This window comes from Mustela erminea, chromosome X, assembly GCF_009829155.1.
Source record: "Mustela erminea isolate mMusErm1 chromosome X, mMusErm1.Pri, whole genome shotgun sequence".
Classification (NCBI taxonomy): Eukaryota; Metazoa; Chordata; class Mammalia; order Carnivora; family Mustelidae; genus Mustela; species Mustela erminea.
In genome coordinates this window covers 38,198,219-38,220,895 of record NC_045635.1, presented here as the reverse complement: position 1 = coordinate 38,220,895, position 22,677 = coordinate 38,198,219, and the positions used below count along the sequence as shown (strand labels likewise).

General features: G+C 41.5%; 1 long non-coding RNA gene across 1 annotated transcript in view; it reads left to right on the top strand.

Moving 5' to 3' along the window:
• Window positions 1-22,677, top strand: part of LOC116582422 — a 125,173-nt gene that overhangs the window by 65,660 nt on the left and 36,836 nt on the right. Inside the window, exon 4 of the long non-coding RNA XR_004282425.1 lies at window positions 8,116-8,168. This is a non-coding gene — a long non-coding RNA (uncharacterized LOC116582422). The remainder of the gene's footprint in view (window positions 1-8,115; window positions 8,169-22,677) is intronic.

Sequence of the window (22,677 nt, the reverse complement as noted above, 5' to 3'; positions counted from 1 at the left end):
CATCAATTGAGAGGACCATGTGGTTCTTCTCTCTTCTCTTATTGATTTGTTCTGTCACACTGATTGATTTGTGAGTGTTGAATCACCCTTGCATCTCATGGATAAATCCCACCTGGTCCTGGTGGATAATCTTTTTAATGTACTGTTGGGTCCTCTTAGCTAGGATCTTGTTGAGAACCTTGGCATCCATGTTCATTAGGGGTACTGGTCTGAAATTCTCCTTTTTGGTGGGGTCTTTGTCATTTGGGGATCAGGGTTATGCTAGCTTTATAGAAAGAGTCTGGGAGTTTTCCTTCTGTTTCTGTTTTTTGAAACAGCGTCAGGAGAATAGGTGTTATTTCTTCTTTGAATGTTTGGTAGAATTCCCCAGGGCATCTGTCAGGTCCTGGGCTCTTGTTTTTTGAGAGGTTTTTGATCACTGCTTCAACTCTTTATCCGTATTGGTCTATTCAAGTTGTCAATTTCTTCCTGATTCAGTCTTGGAAGTTTATAGGTTTCTAGGAATGCATCCATTTCTTCTAGGTTGCTTAACAATAAGTTATGTAACTGTTGATATATATAACTGTTGATATGTATAACTGTTGATAATAATTTCTGACGATTGTTTCTATTTCCTTGGTATTAGTCGTGATCTCTCCCCTTTCATTCATAATTTTATTAATTTGGGTCCTCTCTCTTTTCTTTTGGATTAGTTTGGCCGGTGGTTTATCAAGCTTACTGACTCTTTCAAAGAACAAGCTTCTGGTTTTGTTGATGTGTTCTACTGTGTGTCTAGTTTCTATCTCATTGATCTCTGCTCTAATCTTGATTATTTCCCTTCTTGTGTGTGGGGCTGGCTTAATTTGTTGTTGATTTTCCAGTTCTTTAAGTTGTAAAGAGAGCTGGTGTATTCTGGATTTTTCAATTTTTCTGCCTGAGGCTTGGATGGCTATGTATTTGCCCCTTAGGACCGCTTTTGCCATATTCCATAGGTTTTGGACCAATGTGTCTTCATTCTCATTGGTTCCCATGAATGAGTATTTTGTTGTTTTAGGGTGGAATGTTCTGTATATATCTATGAGGTCCATCTGGTCCAGTGTGTCGTTCAAAGCCCTTGTTTCTTTATTGATTTTCTGCTTGGATGATCTATTACTGAGAGTGGTGTGTTAAGATCCCCTACTATTAATGTATTCATATCAATATGACTCTTTATTTTGATTAACAGTTTGCTTATGTAGTTGGGTGCTCCCATATTGGGGGCATAAATATTTACAATTGTTAGATCTTCTTCCTGGATAGGCACTTTGAGAATGATGTAGTGGCCTTTTTTTTAATCTCTGACTACTATCTTTAGTTTAAAATCTAATTTATCTGATATGAGAATCACTACCCCAGCTTCCTTTTGGGGCCCATTGGCATGAAAGATAGCTCTTCATCCCTTCACTTTCAATCCAGATGTATCTTTAAGTTCTAAATGTGTCTCTTGCAGGCAGCATGTGGACGGGTCCTGTCATTTTATCCAATCTGCAACCCTGTACCATTTTATGGGAACATTTAGGCCATTCACGTTGAGAGTGATTATTGAAGGATACGTTTTTATTGACATCATGTTGCCTGTGAATTCTTTGTTTCTATAGATTGTCTCTGTAAATTTCTGTTCTATGTCACTCTTGGGTTTTTTCTTCTTTTATAGAACCCCCCCTTAATATTTCTTGCAGTGCCGGCTTGGTGGTCACATACTCTTTTAAACCTTGCTGGTCTTGGAAGCTCTTTATTTCTCCAATCATTTTGAATGTCAGCCTTTCTGGATAAAGCATTCTTGGCTGCATGTTATTCTCATTTAGTGCCCTGAATATGTCTTGCCAGCCTTTCTGGCTTGCCAGGTTTCTATGGACAGGTCTGACGTTATTCTGATGAACCTTCTTCTTCACGTAAGGAATCTCTTCCCCCTAGCTGACCTCAGAAGCCCTTGTCTAAAATTATGATTCATGACTTTCACAATCAAGTGTTGTGAGGTCTTTCTAGATTCTTTGATTTTGGTGGGTGTTCTTTCTGCCTCTAGGATATGAACACTTGTTCGATTCCCCAGATTGGGAAAATTTTCATCCACAATTTGTTAACTATATCTTCTAGTCTTCTCTCTTTTTTCGCCTCCCTCAGGGATCCCAATAATTCTGATGTTGGAACTTTTCATTGCATAATTTATTTCCCTAATTCTGTTTTCATGGCTTCTAAGTTGCTTGGTCCATGTCTCCTCCTGATCCTTTTTCTCTATCAGTTTGTTCTCTAGATCACTAATTCTATCTTCTGCCTTGGTTACCCTAGTTGTTAGTGTATTTAGATTAGATCGGATCTCATTGATAGCATTTTTAACTCCTGCCAGGTCCGCTCTCACTTCCACCCTTAGAGATTCTATGTTGTCACTAATGGTTTTCTCCAACCTAGACATTGCCTGAATAATGGTTACCCTGAATTCCTTTTCTGACATACTGTTTATGTCCATATCCAATAGTTCTGATGGAGAGGGCACAGTCTCTGAATTTTTCCTCTGTTGGGTGTCCGTCCTCCTAGTCCTTTTGGTGAGAGGTGGTTGAGGGAATGTATAGCTGAATATATCAAACAGAATCCAGGTAAGGTGCACCTAGGCTAGGTGGTTGCCACAGGTGAATTAGGCAGTTTTTAATTCAAGGCTGGTGGGTGACAGAAACTCCTTTCTTCTTCCCATGATGATGTGAGACAAAATCTGAAGTATTTTTTAAAAATTGTTATATTGTTGAGATTCTTGGGAGTATCTTTCTCCTCAGAGCCAGAAGGATTTCTGTCAGCAGGTTGCCTTTGGGCAGGAGCTGCTGCTCTTTGCTGGGTCTCCACCCTGCCAGCTGACCAAACACAATTTGGACTCACCAAATTTCTACAATCCTGTGTTCCAGTTCCTTAAAGCAAAACTCTCTCTGCTCTCTATTCTTTTCCACCCACTCTTTACAAAGGAAAGCTCTGGTTGCATCTTTAAAGGTGAAAGACTTTTCATGTAGAAGCACTTCAGCTTTTCCTTTGCCCCCAATCAAATTGGCAATATTTGGCCATTCCAGTATGCAACATGAGATCGAGGAATAAGCCAGAAGCTTGCTGTCACTAGCTATATTTAGGTATAACATTTAAAAAAATACTGTAATGCCCCATCCTGCCCTTCTGAAGGTCTGTTCCTCTGTGCAGCTGGCAATAGAAACTTTGGGTCCTTGTCCCGTGGACCATTTTGGCAGTCTTGAGTTCTGTGGGCAGTTCAGAATCATGTGTGTAAAGGTCTAAATAAAACACATGGGATTTCAAAGAAAAGAATATCACAGGGACTGATTTTTAAAAAAGCTTCTGATAAAAAATATGTACGTGAATGCATTAAATAAGGCAGTAGAGTTTATTTATTTATTTTTAAAGTTTTATTCATCTAAATAATCTCTACACCCAACATGGGGCTTGAACTCATGACCCCGGAGATCAGGAGTCTTACGCTCCTCCAACTGAGCCAGCCAAAAGTCCCAAGACAGTATGTTTTAAGCAAAGGCAAATTCAAGTTGAAAGACAACAGTGTGAAGGCTGCTTAGCTTGAATCACAACATTTTAATTTCTTTTTTTAAAAAAGATTATATTTATTTATTTGACACACAGAGAGAGGTCTCAAGTAGGCAGAGAGGCAGGCAGAGAGAGAGGGGGAAGCAGGCTCCCCGCTGAGCAGAGAGCCCAATTCGGGGCTTGATCCCAGGACTCTGGGATCATGACCTGAGCCGAAGGCAGAGGATTAACCAACTGAGCCACCCAAGTGCCCCTTGAATCACAACATTAAATTAAGGTGGTCTTTGGATAAGACAATATGCATGTCCTATTGGACAACCAATGAGTTCTAATTTTCTTGTTTTAATGGAGTGCAGGGTTGAAAAATGTCAATTCTACAAATTGTTTCCAAAGGAATTAGAGCATCTCTAATTCATATTGCAGGGTAAAAACACTTATTCCCCAAGGTTTTTTGAGTTAAATTCCAATTGTCTTAAAGCATTCACACTAAGATCAATAGGCTCTTTTACAACTCAACAATAGAGAAATAACCCAATTAGGAAATGGGCAAAGGATTTGAATAGACATTTCTCCCAAGAATATACACAAATGGCTAATAAGCACACTAACCATTTGAGAAATGGAAATCAAAACCACAATGAAATACCATTTCACACCCACTAGGGTGGCTGAAAAAAGAGAAAAAAGAAAGACCACAACAATTATTAAGAAGGATGTGGAGAATTGGACCCTCAAACATTGTTGCTAGGAATGTAAAATGGCATCACTGCTGTGGAAAACAGTCCGTTCCTTGAAGTGTTCAGTATAGAAGTACCATGTGACCCAGCAATTCCACTCCTAGATGTGTATCTGAGAAAATTTAAGTGTCTGTCCTCACAAAAAACCTGTACTTAAATGCTCACGGTAGAATTTTGTCATAGTAGCAAAAAAGTGGAAGCAACCCAAATGTCTGTCAACTAATGAATGGATAACCCAAACGTAGCATATCTGTACTGTGGAATATTATTCACCAATAAAAAGGATTAACCTTGAAAACATTAATGCTAAGGGAAAGAAGCCAATCACAAAAGGCCATATCTTGTGTATTTCCACTTGTAGAGACAGATCCAGATAAACAAAGTAGATTAGTGGTTACTAGGGTTCCTGGGGGGTGAGGGGAATGGGAAGTGATTGCTAATGGGTATGGGATTTCTTTTGGAGGATAATGAAATGTTTGGAAATTAGTGATGGTCACACAAACTTGTGACTATGCTAATAGTCACAACTGAATTGTATACTTGTATACAATGAATTGTATAAGTGAATTGTATACTTAAGTTAATTTTTAAATTCATGGCTTAAATCTCAAAGCCATTGTTTAAAAGAAAATCAATAGATTATCTTTGGCTAGGCCAAATTCTTTGATTTATTTTCAGATTTAGGAAAAGATTATGGACCCATGGTTTAAGTTTACCACCAAGAAAACATTTTTTGAAAGGGTTTTGCAGGGCTTCCAAGTATTAACAGTTTTGTTTTGTCAAAGAAATAGAATTGAATTGCAGCTATATCTTGGTTAAGAACTTCTAGCATTCCAGTAATGTAGCCTTCTGTGTCTTCCTGGAAAAACTGCTTTCATGTGATTGGTTTTCATGCAAAAATTGTTCTTTTTTAATAATGGGGTATTTTCACAGAATGATATATGAATGCCCTCCCTAAAATAACTCATAATACCCTAGTGCATATCTTTACTTCTTAACTGTGTGCAAGAAGGGATGTTTGGCCAACTCAGTTGACAGAACACTAGACTCTTGATGTCAGGGTCATGAGTTCAAGCCCCATGTTGGGCATAGAGCTCACATACACACACACACACACACACAACTCACGCAGACACACACAATTGTGTGCAGAAAAAGAGTATAATAAGAAAAACGTGTTATTCATCACATTTACACCGTGTATGACCTGTATCAGTGCATAATCTGTTCAAATGTATTAAATTTACCTCAACAGTCAGATTTGTTTGAGCTTGCCTAGTCTATCCTTATAGTCAGTGTACTGTCTGTTAGAAAGGTCCTGCTGACTTGTGGGCAGTTGTGTTTTCATTTGAGTGTGCTAGTTTTGCAAAAACTGAAGAAGAATGGCTTCCCACCTTCCAGATATGGATTGAAAAATAATTGTAGATAGGGAGTACTGGAAAGCAACATGGCAGTCTGGTCATCCATGAAATGGCTTTCTACTTCATCCTTTAGTAGCTGATAATCTGCTCGACCTGGTATCAGGCAACTGCCCAGCTGCCTTGTGCTAATATCTGCAGGCACAAAGACAGTGATCATGTGACATCTGGTGGCTAGTCTAATTACTATCGTAATTTTGAGGTGGTGATAAACACAGATTTGAGATCTGCAACAGGGTGATAGGGAATGAAAATATCTCATTTCTATTGTGACAAATTCATGGATTCTGCGAACAGTGCAGTGGTTTGAGTATATAGCAGAAAAGAGTACTGAATTTGAGTTAGAGGTTAAGAAAAATAAAGCGGAATGCTTTCCCAAATTAAAATTCCATGGATATTATAAGACTTTGGGTCCTGAAATTCAGAATACCTGCTGAAAGCTTGATTGCTTATTTGGGCCTGGGGCACATGGGTGGGGGTGACCCCCACTCTGGCGGTGTATTTTATAAGGCTAGTTAATCAGATAAGTTACTGTGTCAGGCCTGAGATTTAATTACATGTTTTCAAAGGCTCTGTGACCTTGGGAAAGATCTCTGGGACCCCTTTAATGCATTAAAACAACAACAATAAAAAGTTGTTTTGAGGTCATTATAGGTTCATGAGAAATTACAAAAATAGAACAAAGCCTCCTGTACCTAATGGTAGCATCTTCATGTAACTCTAGTCTAGGGCCAAAGTCAGGAGAGGAACATTGGTACAATTCTTTTTCACGAGATTTTTCGGGATTTGATGGGTACCCTGTGCTCACTTGGCTGCAGCCTTGGACTTGTCCACCCTTTGGGTGGAACTTTGTCTTCCCTGAGAGGCAGGGAACAGCTGAAAGCAAGTAATTGTGCCCCAAATAGAGTACCCTGGGGTCTTAAGAATGCCTGCCTCCTGCTCCCAAGATGTCCTGTGAAAGTGGACTGCTGACATTTCTGGCTGGGCTGACTTTAAGTTCTGGTTCCTGTGACAGCCTGAGCTCTTTTGGAGTATGAGTTGCTCAGGAGGAGTTTCTCAATATCTAAGTATATACTGGATAATACCTGGCAGCCTGTACAGGCATTTGGCTTTGTAAAAAAAAGGGTAGGCGGAGACCTGGATGCCTTTCTGAGTACCCTCTGCTTCATGGAGCACCACCGAACATTTGTTTTGCCTTGGTAAACACTTTATATGCCAGCATCGAAATCCAATATAATAGTCTGTCTCAGCTACTAGACATAATAACTCTTGAGAAGCAGGGGACCATCTTAGTCATCTCTCTCCTTGTGTGGTAGAACTACTTGAGATCTCTGGGAATGTGGAGATGTATATTAGCAGAAAGCCAAAGTTGGGCCTTTTGTGTGTATTTCTCTCTTTTAAAAAAGATTTTATTTATTTATTTGAGAGAGAGTGTGTGTGAGAAAGCAGAAGTGGTGGGGAGGGGAGAGGCAGAGGGAGAAGTAGACCCTCCCCAAAATGAGCAGAGAGCCTGACATGGGGCTTGGTCCCAGGACCTGGGATCACGACCTGAGCTGAAGGCAGATGCCCAACTGACTGAGCCACCCAGGTACCCCTGTGTGTATCTTCTGAAGGAATATATTCCTTCTCAACTGCTTAAAGGATCCTCAACTGCTTAAAGGATCCTCAACTGCTTAAAGGATCTTCTGAGGGGGTGCCTGGGTGGCTCAGTCAGTTAAGCATCTGACTTGGCTCAGGTCGTGATCCTAGGGTCCTGGGATCAAGCCCTGTGTCAGGCTCCTTCCTCAGCGGTGAGTCTGCTTCTTCCTCTCCTTCTGCCCCTCCCACCACTGGTGCACACTTAATCTATCTCTCAAAAAATAAATAAATAACATCTTTAAAATATCTCCCAAGGCTTTTGACCTCATTTTCCAGATGCCCTCTGGAATCCAGGCTATGACTATGGCTGTGTTGTCCCATCCCCTTGATGTGAATATGGCTTTTGACTCAGCTGGAGAAATTTGAGTATGGGCTCGCAAGATGTGGGAGTGGTGGCCACATAGGCAGGATGCTTAAAACAGTCATGTAGTTCATATTAAATTGGCTACCTCAGCCTGCCTAGGAAGAGTCCACTGAATGAGCCCTAGAAGATGGTATTAACATTTTCCTGGGGGAAGACTGTCCCCTGACTATTCCTGCTTCCTTTTCTGCAGCTCTCTTGGTGTTCCCTTTGTGAACCAGCAGCTTTTTCCCAAGGAGCCACGTGTTACTTTCAGGTGTTCTCAGATTATGCTTTGATCTAGGGATTGCTATGTCTGTTTCTGTGACCTCTTTGAGATTATTGAAGGCCAAACCCCTCTGCTGCCTTTGGTATTAATCATGCTGATAGAGATAAGTAGACCACCAACACCAAGCCCTCATTTTGCTTCTGCTAGATCACGGGGTCCTGTGTCAGTGCTGTAATTGGAATGCCACGTCTGGATCATGGGTGAGTCTGACACTAGCTAAGCCAGCATTCTCCTAATGAAGAATGATGAACTGATTACGCTTTGTTCCACGAATACACATTTTATATCCTTGTTCTTTATTTTTTTAAAAGATTTTGTTTGTTATTTGAGAGAGAGAGTGAGTGAGCATGAGCAGGGGAGGTGCAGAGGGAAAAGCAGACTCCCCTGCTGAGGAGGAAGCCCAGGATGGGGTTCGATCCCAGGACCCTGGGATCATCACCTGAGCCCAAGGAAGATGTTTAAATGACTGAGCCCCTCCCCCCAGGTGCCCCATATATTCTTGTCCTTTATATCAACTTTGTTCCTACAGATACAACATTGTAAAGGACATTACTCCTACCAGAATACTAGTTGTTATTTTTCTTAGTGCTTATCATTTTGAGTTAAGGATACTAAAAATTAATAGTATGTTTTAGCACCCTTCCAATGCCAAGTGAAATTTGGTGTGAGTGCAAGAATTCATAAGGTCATGGCAAAATCATTTTAACATATTTTTTTTTACTTTTTTTTTTTAAGGATTTTATTTATTTATTTGCCAGACAGAGATCACAAGTAGGCAGAGAGTGAGAGGAAGAGAAGCAGGCTCCCTGCTGAACAGAAAGCCTGATGAGGGGCTTGATCCCAGGACACTGGGATCATGACCTGAGCTGAAGGCAGAGGCTTTAACCCACTGAGCCACCCAGGCGCCCCTATTTTTTTAAATTCAAATAGTTCTAGGTCCCAGGGTAGAAATAGTCTAACTCATAAGAGGATGGTGACCTCATTAGCCTGATGGTGTTGTGGATGTACTGGATGCACGGTAATGCTTTACAAATAACTGGTCCTCTAAAGCAAGGCTTACCATATACCCAAGGAAAAAATGTATAGGCTCTTGGTAGTTTAAAGTCTAGGAAGAATTAAATACAAATTGAGAGTTGGAGAGAGGGCTCTCTAGCCCCCATGTGGAAAATCTTGGTACCGGACTAAGGCTTCATGTCCAGTGCATCTCCCATGGCTGAGTCCGGTTTGTTCCTGAAAACATGCTCATAGCAAAATTTGGGAATGAAGAGTTGATTACTTTAAATGGGAAAAATGTGTTATCATTCCATCCCCAATCCTAGTCCGTTTCCCCCAAGTTCCACCCAAAACAAAATAAAACAAAGTCCTGAGTACTTGAAACAATTCATAAAGGATTTTTACGTGATAGCATATTAAACTGCTCTTTCTAGTTACTGAACGACTAATGAATTCATTAGCTAGGTGTACTTTTTTTCATTGTTCAGCAAATACAAATCACTTACCTTTGACATTGCAACAAATGTCTAGGAGAAAGACTCATAAGACTTGGCATTATTGCCCATAGACTTCCTTTAAGTAGGCTTCACACCCAGTGTGAGGTTTGAACTCATGACCCCAAGATCAAGAGTCACGAGCTGTACTGACTGAGCCAGCCAGGTGCCCCTCCCATAGATTTCTTGTCCTAGCCTTGCAGACTTCACTCTTTTGGCCTCTGTGAACACTGGCCCCTGGTTGGGTTTGGCCAGTGGAAGACACTGGTGAGAGGTCAGACATGGGCAGGTGGGGAGAAGCAAGAAATGAATGTATTTTCCCCTCTCCTTCTCTGTTCAGGGGCGCCTTTGGCAGTGGTTCCATCTCTTCCTGAGACATAACTCTGGCTGTAGTGTCAGCCTCTGCCAGCTGACCTTGACCTAGTTTCAGCTTCTGCCAGCTCACCTTGACCTCTGACAGTTTTCTTCCTTCCTCTTGATGTTCTAGGCTAAGGGTTGTAGTTGGTTTCTGGTTTTGGTCATCTCTAGGTTCCTTCTCCACTCTTTTCATTTCTCATTTCCTCTGTCATTTGGGTGGACAGTTCACTGTCAAATTCCATCCACTGTAAATACTTGAAGTGGCTTCCGTTTTCCTCTTTAGACTAACTGTGCACTCTGCTGCTTGGTGTTTGCAGATGAGAAAGTGTGAGTGAGTCTGTGAAGGAATGAGTGAGACAGTAAATGCCTCCAGTTCAACGCCCTCTGAATCAAAGGAATTCATGAACAGTCTTTTGTTTTCTTGGCACTCAGGCATTGCGAGTAGATGGGGGTATAGCATCACTAGAACCATAAATACAGGACTGAAATTGGACAATTGTTTGTATTTCCTTTGCCTGCAGCGGCACTGCTCCTGATAACAAGATTGAATATATAATTGCATTTTGCAATGTGTTGATTCTGTTCAGGTCATGATTACATAGACATGATTGCTATGGAAAAGAAATCCTAACAATTTCGCATCAAGTATCTGTGCTTAGTTTTCCTTTAATTAATGGGATCATGTTAAACATTTTCTTAAAATGCTTTTCTGCTTATGCAGATGGTGTTGTGGGTTGAATTCTATCCCCCAGAAAGATACATTGAACTCCTAACCCTGGGTACCTGTGACTGTGAATTTATTTGGAAATCAGGTCTTTAAAGATGTAATCAAATTAAAACGAAGTCATACTGGGTTAGAGTTTGCTTTTTCAACAATTTTGTATCAGTGGAGTCATAGACTATGCACTTTTTGGGGAGGGAGTCTGGCTTCTGCTACCCCGAATAATTATTTTGAAGTATATATTGTCATAATGTGTTGATTCATATGTTGTGATAATTAGTTTATTCTTTTTTATTGCTGAGTAGTATTTTGGTTTATAAATCTATCACAATTTGTTGATCTGTTTACCTACTGATGGAGATTTAGGTTGTTCCCAGTTCTTAACTGTTATAAATCTGTTACGAACAACTTTGTATTCATGTACGTGTCGTTTTATAGATATCTGCTCAGACTAATAAAGAGTGTATTGGAAAATGTAAGAATTTTTTTCTCCCAGATACCAAATATGGGGTATCTTTCTCAACTTCAGTCCTTGAGTTCTTCAACACTAGTTGGGTGTCCAGCAGCTGAGTTCAATTCTCATAGTAACTCTTTTTAAAAAAGATTTATTTAGGGTGCCTGTGTGGCTCAGTTGGTTAAGCATTTGGTTGCAGCTTAGGTTGTGATCCCAGGGTCCTGAGGTCAAGTCCCATGTCAGCCTCCCTGCTCAGTGGGGAGCCTGTTTCTCCCTCTCCCTCTGCCCATCCCCTGCTTGTGCTGTCTCTCTCTCTCTGTGTCAAATGAATAAATAAAATCCTTAAAAAAATTAGAAGATTTATTTATTTGAGAGAGAGAGAGAGAATGGAGGGAGGGGAAGAGGGAGAAGGAGAGAAAGAATCTCAAGCAGACTTCCCACTCACCATGGAGCCTGATGCAGGTCTCGATTTCGAGACCCTGAGATAGTGACCTGAGCTGAAACTAAGAGTCGGATGCTTAACCAACTGAGCCATCCAGGTGCCCCATCAATTCTGATACTAACTCTTGGAGTTAGGGCAGACTCCAAAGAGTAAGGGCTCAGTTCCACAAGACTGCCCCCACCTCAGACAGTAGCTGTAGGTGGAATACACAGACTGTCCACATTTCTGCCTAGCTAGCTACAAATTCAGGCATTCCCCCATCCTTCAGTCAGGTTTGATAATTTGCTCAAATTAGTTAACTAAACTCAGGAAAATGTTTTACTTACTATACCATTACCAGATTATTATAAAGGATACAATTATGGGACAGCCAAATAGAATTGATACACAGGACAAAGGATGGGAAAAGGGGCACAGAGCTTCCTTGTCTTCTCTGGCGTGCCATTCCTGCCAGCATTTCAGGCTATTCAGCAACCTAGAAGCTCTCTGAATGACATTGTTTTGGGGTTTTCATGGAGGTTTCATTTTGTAGCTATGACTTATTAAATCTTTGGCAGTAGGTGATTGAACACAACCTCTATGAGACTTCATTGGAAATCAGGGGGTGGGGCCATAAGTTTCAAACCTCAAATCGCGGGGTTGGTTCCCTTGACGGCCAGCCCCACCCCATGCCAAAGTTACTTGGGAACACTAGTAATAACCCAAGTAGCATAAACTCAGTTCTAGTTGAAGGCAGGCCTTGTGAGTAACAAATGACACTCCTATCAGGAAACTGCAAGGGCTTGAGGAGCTCTGTGCAAGGAATCGGAAGCGAAGGCCAAATAGAAGTTTCTCTCAACACCATGAATGGAGAACGGCATTCAAACACAAAGTAATTCAGCAGTTGAAAAGTGAACTGAGTAAGGGCAGAGAAGGAGCTCTTTATTCAATGCTGTATGTCTAGCCCTTGGAATGTTTCTTGTTTGAGTGTTGGACTATGAAGGAATCAAGGCTCAGATCACTATGTACTGACATTGACATTTTTACTACCTCAAGTGAAATGGAGATAACTTACCTCCGACTTTATTCTTTGTTTCCTCCTTTATAATATCATTATTTTAAATACATTGAAAACTATATCAGATAATACATCATTTGCTTTCAGCCATCAGACGTAATTTAACAAACTCAACAGGAGGAGGGTAGTCCTTTATATTTACCCATGTTTTACCCTTTCTGTCATTCATTCTTCCTGGTTTTCTAAGTTTCATAATTATACCATTGCCTTTCTTCTTGAAGAACTTTCTTCAGCCATTCTTTTAGAATAGATCTCCAATGACACGTATTTTTAGTTTTCTTTCCTGTAAGAAGATACCTTAATTCCCGAAGAACTTTCTCACTGTATATAGAATTTGGGGTTTGAGAAAATTTTTTTTCTTTCATTACTTCAAAGAGTTTTTCTGTGTCTTCTGGCTTCCATGATTGACAAAGGGAGATCCTCTGCTGTTCAAATCATCATTGCACTGGTGGCAACATGTTATTTCTTTAGCTGCTTTCACCCTTTTTTAGAGTTCAGATCACTACCTCACCACCAGTAAGTGGAGGTGGAAGGTCATCCACACTCAATTGCATCTCTGCTCATGTGGGGACAGGAGAGATTGTTTTTTTTTTTTCAGGAGTGTTTGATTGTGGTTGGGTGACTTTTGTCAAAATGTTTCTGTCTGTGGTGCATTCAGCTGGGGGATCCGACTGGTGGTTTCAGCTCAGGTAGTGATCTCAGGGTCATGGGACTGAGCCCCCACATTGGGCCCTACACTCAGTGCAAAGTCTGCTTAAGACTCTCTCTGCCTCTCCCTCTGCCCCCACCCTGTCTCTCTCAAATCAATCAATCAGACAGTCAGTCCCTGGGTGTTACATGCTGCTGTTGAATTATTGAGCTCTACATCTGATAACTAATCATGTACTATATGTTGGCTAATTGAATTAAAAAATATATAAAACATTTCTGTCTTGTGAGACTACCTGCCACTGCTCTTTTGGCCAGAGACAGCAAACTTTTCCTGGGACATTTTTGTATTGCTAATTTCCGTGTCTGGATTGGGGACTTTGGAACCCAATCCAGTGAATATTGGAGGCAATAACAAAACCCAGGAATTCCTGTCCTTGTCATCCCCTCAGCCCTTGAGATCCTTAGATGGTTGTCTTCTCATTGTCATTCAGCACCTTTTAATATTTGTGGTTCCAAGATTTTTAGCTGTATTTATTGTGGAGAATAAGGTTATCATACCTCTTCCATCTTGTCCAGAATTAGACCTGATTGCCTAATCTTGGTAGAAATATATTTATTTTAAGAATGTTAAAATACAGCACTTACATACAATGTAGTAATTTCACGTCCAATATTTAACTCATTACTGAAGGATCTGGCAGGTGGTGATAAAGCGGATTCAAAGGACAATTCAAGAGATTTTAATATATGTGGGTCCTGAAAGAATGTTGGAATAAGATTGCTAAATTTGATACCAAACTGTTGAATAGCAACAAAATGCCTGGGGAGTTATTTTTCTACTTGAAAAGAAAATCACTTCCATCTCTATAGGATGAAATTCTGTATGTTAATGTGTAACTACATGGTCCTGACCCACAATAGTAGTAAATGGAATTGAATGGTATGTTTTCCTAGATAATTTTTTTAATTCAGTTAGCCAGCATAGAGTACATCATTAGTTTCAGATGTAGTGTTCAATAATTCATCAGTTGAGTATAACACCCAGTGCTCATCACACCAAGTGCCCTCCTTGATGCCCCTCATCCAATTACTCCATCTCCCCACCCGCCTCCCCTCCAGCAACCCTCAGTTTGTTTCCTAGAGTTAAGAGTCCCCCATGGTTTGTCTCCCTCTCTGATGACTTTCCATTCAGTTTTCCCTCTCTTTTCCTAGATAATGAAATAACCGTTGAATGGCTCTCTTAGAACACACTTCAGTGTGGTATTTGAAAGCAACACGCATCAATTCTGCTACATTTGTGCCTAATTTTTCTCAACATTGGTAGACTTTTCTGTTCCTTTTGGTGGTATCCTTAGAAGTAGAATTGCTAGAATGTGGCCGTTCACTTTCCCTTGGTTCTTACGCTCTTTCGGACAGTTCTCCTACAAGCCCAGACATAGAAGGGGGTATGGGGGGAGGTTAGGAAAGAAAGTACAGCTGACAGTATGTTCCTCTTCTTCAGTGGGCACAGTTTTGCCAGTAAATCATCCTTGTTTTTCATTGTTAACAATGCCCAATTAGAGTAATGGCCGTGTTTTCAGTCTGTTGGTAATAAGACTTTTTGCTTAATTTAGGATCCTCAAGTCTAACAACGGGGTTTGACTGCAACTCATTTACTAAAGTAGACTATTCTAAAGTATAAATCTTCCTGACATATGCTTCTCTGCCTTGGGCAGCAAAACTTCTTGCTTATGTAGGCTTGGCCCTGGAAAAAGCCTTTCAGCTCTCATTCATCTCACTGACTGATGGGGTCTAAGCTGCAGTTCCCCTACATCTCCAGTCTGCCCAGACTAGGCCTTTCACATGGTTGTTTGCTGTTCTGTGGCCTTTCTCCTAGGGTTTTGTTTCCTTTCTATTTTTTATTTAACTTTTCCTAATCCTAAGGGGAAAAGATATGAAGCATCTTTGTTTTTAAGAGAGTGTGCTTGATTAAATGCTTTTAAAACTTTGTCTGGAATTAAGGGCTGTCTTTTCAAGTCCTTATTTTTTTTTTTAGATTTTATTTATTTATTAGAGAGAGAGAGAGGGAGAGAGCATGAGCAGAGGAAGGAGTAGAGGGAGTGGGAGAAGCAGACTTCTGCACTGAGCGCAGAGCCTGACGCGGGGCTCAATCCCGGGACCCCCAGTTATGACATGAGCTGAAGTCAGACACTTAACCAGCTGAGCCACCCAGACTCCCCCAAATCCTTATTTTATTTTTTTAAATTTTTATTAACATATTATGTATTATATGCTTTAGGGGTACAGGTCTGTGAATCCATCAGTCTGGTACAATCCACAGCACTCAACCATACAAGTCCTTTATTTATTTATTTATTTTTTTAAATTAATTTTTTATTTTTTATAAACATATATTTTTATCCCCAGGGGTACAGGTCTGTGAATCACCAGGTTTACACACTTCACAGCACTTACCAAAGCACATACCCTCCCCAATGTCCATAATCCCACCCCCTTCGCCCAAACCCCCTCCCCCCAGCAACCCTCAGTTTGTTTTGTGAGATTAAGAGTCACTTATGGTTTGTCTCCCTCCCAATCCCATCTTGTTTCATACAAGTCCTTTAAATCAGAGAAGTGATTCATAAAGATTATGGTACAATGACTGGACAGATTGGCAACAGGCAAAAGAGCAGGCATGTGTGGGGGCCCCACAGATAGGACTATGTGCCTTAGAAGTGTAGCCTGACCTTTGGTGTTTCCAGTCCTATGTGCTTATACTCTAAGCCTGGAAGTAAATTTATTCTAGTAATGGAGCCCTCTTCTCTTGTATGATGGAAACTTCTTCTTTTTTTAAAAAAAAAATATTTTATTTATTTATTTGACAGAGAGAGAGAGAATGAGCACAAGCAGGGGGAGTGGCAAGCAGAAGGAGAGGGAGAAGCAGCTCCCCGCAGAGCAGAGGAAGCCTGATACGGGACTCAATCCCAGGACTCTGGGATCATGACCTGAGTCATGAAGGCAGTGGCTTAACCAATTGAGCCACCCAGGAGCCCCTGGTAGAAACTTACTAATTTAAAGAAGGCATAATTGTCACATGGATGAGAAACTTCATTTACTACCTGTTCTGATTCCTGTGGGGGTAAGTGCTACTCTTGGAAAATCTGAGAAATTTCCATTGGTTTCTTTAAAGATTCAGATTTGAAAAACAGAATTTCCCTTGCTGGTTTGAAAAGCAAATATAGTGCTGGGACAAAATGTCACTTTGAGTACTAACACATTTAAGCTTGTTTTATCCCCAGGCAGATGACCAGGGTCATAAAAATTATTTGCTATACTTTGAACTTGCAAATAACTTGCTTGGGTAGCAGCAGAGCATTTGTTACAATGTTGATGATGTGCCAGGAAAATCCATCTTTTCCTGGTAATGGAGATGGTGTATTTTTTTTTTTAAATAGGCACCATGCCTGGTGTGGAGCCCAAGGTAGGGCTCCAACTCAGTACCCCAAGATCAAGACCTGAGCTGAGATCAAGAGATGCTTAACCAACTGAGCCACCCAAGTACCTTATGGAGGTGATATTTTTAAAAAAATAATATGTTATATGCAAGTTCTGATTTTTCCTATCCAGTATTGAATAGGAATACACTCTGGTAATTAGGGGCTCATTCACCATCATATTAATGGGAAGCCACAATGTTTTACATCTTTCTTAAAATTTGGCGATGTCTCATGAGTTCTGCTGGTCTTGGTTTCGGTATTATTACTTCCTTGGATAGAATGTCTTTGGATAATAAGCTGATCGAGGTTTACAAAGAGGCAGAAACTAAGCAGAGATTTATCGGGAGAAATGCATATGAGGGATGAAGCTGGAAAGAGCCAGGAGTAGAGGAGAAGGAGAGACTTTAGACCACAATGCAGGTCTGATGCCTGTAAAGGGGAGTATGAAGGAAGGATTGGACAGAAGAGCTTCAGACTATGGCAAACTCTGAGAAAGATTTGGTTGGGCTATTGGAGAATTACAGAGCATAAGTTGTCCGTTAGGAGTCTTGCTTTGGGCGTAAATGGTGCAGCTCTTCTCTGGTGGCTGTGCTGGGTGGGAACAGCCCCAGAAAAGCATGACCTGCTGTGAATTGCGTGGTGGATCCATCTGGAAACTGTCCATCAGCTGTTCCCCACCACAGGCCCTCTTGAAGGGAGTTGTGAGCAGCATACTCCCAGCCACCTCAGAGAGCAATTTTGCAGAAGGCTGGTAGTAACTCCCTGGAAAGCCTTTCTGCTATTTCTCCTCTTTACATGAGCTCAGTCTTGGAGGAGGAATGTGATCCAGCCAGGGGCCACAGGGTCTGTGGCCTGCCTGTCTCTGCCTGCAGGGTCTCAACCAGAAATGGATGGCACACAAATGAGGATTACTTAAGAGGGCTTATTTAGAAAAAGTTTAATTCAAATACAGGTGGAGGGAAGAGGACTTCAACAGATGGTGCAGGAAGCCAATCAGAATCTGCTGTCCCTTCCACCAGATCGGAAGAGCTGAGGGGACGAAGCTGTTGTTGAAACTAGAATGGGAGGGAATCCCATACAGCGGTCCTGTAGAGGAACTGTGACCTTCTGCAACAGGGCAAGCCCAAGGCAACTTTGCAGGAGAGAGTCATGGGAATAAAAGCCCAGCGGCAGCCATCTCCTTGCTGCATTCACAGACTCCTGTGTATTCTGGTTTCCATTTTCTAGACCTCAACTTATTGGGGCAGAGTGGGGTATGGAAAAGGGTGGGAAGTGGGTTTGGAAAACACCTGGCACCCAGGGACATTCTGAATACCTTGGGCCTTTTGTTTTTCCTCATGTAAGTACTTGTGGTTTATACCTCCCACTAGACTGGATATCTCAAGGTAAGAGATACCATTACCTAGGTTTGAATTCCCCAAGCCCAGGACCTAGAAGTTTGATGAGTTTAACTGATCGGGTTCTCCTTGATCTTTCCTGATTTCTTCCTTACCCTCGCTTGGCAAGTGCCCCTCCTTGAATGGTTGGATTTTGATACCCTTGTGCTTGGCATGACTCTCTTGGTCGCAGGCATGGTGTTACTACTACATAGTGACAGAGCATTAAGGTCAGTCCAGAACTGAGCTGGGGACCTAACAAAGCAGGCTTCTGACTTCTCCCTGTTCTCTTGGGCATGTGGCAGAAGGACTTTCCCACTAGATAAGCTTTTGCTGCCATCTTCTGGTTGTCCTCTCGCCATGGCCAAGACTCATCTGGAAATTATAGTAACACCTACGTTGCTGAGGGTGGGGTTGGGGGAGGGGGGGATGAAGATTAGACCTTGTTTAAAAACCAGCATGCCCTGGTGGGCCCTAATCTGTTGTTGGTAAGAAGGCAGGAGAAGCTAGGATTTCAAGGAGCAGTAAAATAAAATTGTTCTGGTCTCGAATTATGGTAACCCCAAATCTTGAGTTTTATCCTATTACTACTGTGGCTTTAATGAAAGGCTGAAATGTTAGCTACAGTGTGGAGAGCCATGCAGCAGGAGCAGGGAGTCACGTACTAAGCGAGGCCTGAAGAGTGGGAGGAGTGAGAGATTAACCCAAGGACTGTGAGTGCATTCGCGGGTGACGTTTGATAGATACCAGGAGTCAAGGGAAAGGCGCATGATCTGTAGAACAAAGAAAACCTATGGAGTCACGTACGTGCTCACGAGCACAATGCGTGCACATAGATAGTCCTTCTGATTGGTAGTTTTGTTAGTCGTGGTATACTCTGATTGGATATAGTTCGCACTTGGTGGAGATATACTTGGGGGTCTTAGACTGGGGGGGGTCCCCGGCTGAAGATTGTGAATAAAGAAGTTTGCCACTCACCTCGCCTACGGGTCGTTCTTGCGGGTCGAGAGCGACACTACAGCTCTCAGCCCAGCCCTGACTGACATCTGTATTATGACCGTGAGCCTGGATAGAGCATACTTTGCCACATGTGAGTGGTGACCCAAAGGACAGGAACTGGCTTACGAGTTTAAACAATTTTTTATTATAGGGGCGCCTGGGTGGCTCAGTGGGTTAAAGCCTCTGCCTTCGGCTCGGGTCATGAGCTCAGGGTCCTGGGATCGAGCCCCGAGTTGGGAATCTTTGCTCAGCGGGGAGCCTGCTTCCTCCTTTCTCTCTGCCTGCTTCTCTGCCTACTTGTGATCTCTGTCAAATAAATAAAATCTTAAAATTTTTTTTTATTACAGTAAAATATACTTAACATAAAACTTACCATCCTAATCGTTTTTTTTTTTTTTTAAGAGAGAGAGAGAGCACACACACAAGTAGGGGGAGCAGCAGGCAGAGGGAGAAGCAGGCCTTCTGCTGAGCAGGGAGCCTGATGCGGGGCTCGATCCCAGGACCCTGGAATCATGACCTGAGCCGAAGGCAGACACTTAACGACTGAGCCACCCAGGCGCCCCCCTAATCGTTTTTTTAAGTGTACATACAGGGACACCTGGCTGGCTCAGTCAGCTGAGCATCCGAATCTTTCATTTCAGCTCAGGTCATGATGTCAGGTTTTGAGATGGAGCCTTGAGTTGGGCTCCAAACTGAATGTGGAACTTGGTTAATTTTCTCGCTCCCAGAGCACTTGGGTGGCTCAGTCTGTTAAACGGCTGCCTTTGGCTCAGTCCATGATCCTGGAGGCCCAGGATTCAGTCCTGTATAGAGCTCCCTGCTCAGCAGCAAGTCTGCTTCTCCCTCTGTCCCTCATCCTGCTGTGGTGTTCCCTCTCATTCTCTCAAATAAATATATAAAATCTTTAAAAAAAATTCTCTCTCTTCCTTTCCCTCTGCCCTTCCCCTCTCCTCAAAAAATAAAATAAAAAAATAAAATGTACATACAACTCAATGGCATTAAGTACATTTGGATTGTTGGGCAACTATCAACACCATCCATCTCCAGAACTTTCTCATTTTCCCAGACAGAAACTCTGTGTCCATTTCTCCATTTCCTCCTAGCCCCAGGCTCTGGCAACCATCATGCAACTTTCTGCTTCTATGAATTGAACTACTCTAGGGACCTCATATAAGTAAAATCATACAGTATTTGTCTTTTTGTGACTGACTTTGTTCTGCCACCCAACATAATGTTCTCAAGGTTCATCCATGTTGTAGCATGTGTCCGAATTTCCTTCCTTTTTGTGGATGAGTAATATTTCATTGTAGAGATATAAATATGCATAAAATAAAGAAGAATGTAGTAAAAAGTGATTTATGTAAAAATGCCAGAGAAAATAGGCAATTTTGAGAAATGGAACATTACAGGTAGAGTTAAATTCTTCCTCCTAATCCCTTTCTGTTTCCTCCCCCCCCAAAGGCAACTACTGTGTTAAAGCTGGGTTTTCTTCCATTGTATATATTTTTAAAATATTTATTTATTTGAGAGAGAGAGAGAGAGAGACAGAGAGAGACAGAGAACAGAGGGAGAGGGAGAAAAAGACTACTGCTGAGCAGAGAGCCTGATGCAGGGCTGGATCCCAGGACCCTGAGATCATGACCAGAGCGAAAGGCAGACGCTTAAATGACTGAGCCACCCAGGCGCCCCTTCCATTGTATATTTTAATACTTTCATTATATGGTTAGTTTTCCAAAAAACAATATGTAGCATTGTGCTTTTATATTCATAAACAGTATACCAGTAAGTGTCATTCTAAAGTTTGCTTCTTTTACGCCATTGCTTTGAAGATAAATCCATGTTGATACACGTAGCTCTCATTCATTGTTTTTCCGAGTTATGCTAGTTATGTGTGTGCATATGACAAATTACCATCCTCAAGTTGCTGAACGTTGAGGATGCGTCCTTTTATTTTTCAACTTTTTTTTTGCTGTTGCAGGTAATGCTGCTAAGAACATCCTTCTATGACACCTCTCCTTGAGACCCTTTGGTGCAGAATACAGCCATTGAATTTGAATTTTCTGAGCCATATACACCTTCATTTTTACTAGATACTGCAAAATTCCAATCAGAATGGCAAAATACTACTTCAAATTTAAGCAGTGATTTGGAGAGTTTCCTTTTTTCCACATTCTTGCCACCAGTTGGTACCAGACTTCTTAATGTCAGACAATCTGTTTGGTAGCGCATTGTTTTCATGTCCTTGATTTTAGAGACCATAATCATCTTTTTACACATTTGTTGGTCATTTGGGATTTCCTTTCTATAGAAAGCTTAGGACTGGTTTATATTTTAGAACTTGAAGAGGTTCTCAAACAGGCGACTGCTGAAAGCTTACAGTGCGTGTTGATGGATGCCATTCCCAAAGCTTTCAGTTGAGAGCCTTTCCGTCTCCTGTTTTAGAGCCAGCCACCACCAGATGCCAGTACTGTACCATAATCCTCAAGTCCTGCTTTGCTGGGAACTTGTTTTCCATAGGATTCAAGATGGTGGGTCTTAATCACTGAAGGTAAATACAATTACAGATTTCTGGACATTTATGTAAACAACTTGCCGAGATTAGAATAAGCAGAGGCTCTTATTTTTCAGAACAGAATTCAGAGCAAGTTAAGCTCTGAGTCTTAATGTCAGTGTCATTGGTAGCTCTCTGCTCTCTCCTGTGCCGATCTTGAAATGTTAAGAGCAAACATCTTTTGAATGATGATGTGCCAGGAACTGTGCTAAGCACTCTTCAGATGCTGTCAGGTAATTCTTCCTGCAGCTGTGTGGGGTTGGCCTTCTTACTTCATCCATCAGATAGGGATAACTGGGTTAGAGGGGTTAAATAAATTGCTCACTAGCACACAGCTAGTTAAATGTCACAAGCATGGTCTTTCCAAACAGGCAGACCAGTTCCAAAGTTTGTATTCCCCACTATTATGCTACTCTGGTTCTCAACATATGCAATTCTGCAATCAACCCATGTCCAAATCTCCCAGGCAGTTTGTTCTTAGGAATAAGAATAAACTTGAGCTAACAAGGGGGAATCCTTTCTAAAACTGTCTCCCGGTGGTGGAAACACATCTGCTTGTTTCTGAGGTCAGCTGCATCTTCTAGTAACAAGGTTTTTTTTCTTTTTTTGGAAGAAAAAAAAAACTACCTCCTTTCTAAATCACTTTCTAAGAATAACCCAAATTTTCTCTCACCCTGACACTTTGCAAACTTTATCTGAATTTTATGGTGTCCAGGAAGAAGACCCTTGTTTGCTAATGTTCTATGTTTTTGGCAACTCTGTCCCCCTGCCCCCAGAGACTCCCAGGTTTTCATTTCTGTTCTCTCACTCAAGCTTGGTGCTCAGTTTATAAACTCATTTGCTAATTTTCATTAATGATGGGGTGTCCTTTAGAAACTTTGTGTTGCTGTGAAGGGAAGAAAATGTCAATTTTCCCCTACCTTTCTGAGTTCTTGGCTGAGACCACTGTGATAAAAAGAAATTATCAAGAGGGAAACAAAAAATTTCTTGATATGTACACATGGGAATTAGCCAGGGGAAAATGAGTAGCTCTAAGAGGCAGCATAGAATTCAGACTTAAGTACCATCTTCACCTAAAGAGGAGAGAAAAGAAACGTGTGTCTGTTGGGGGGACGGGGACGCCAGTTATGGGAAGTTA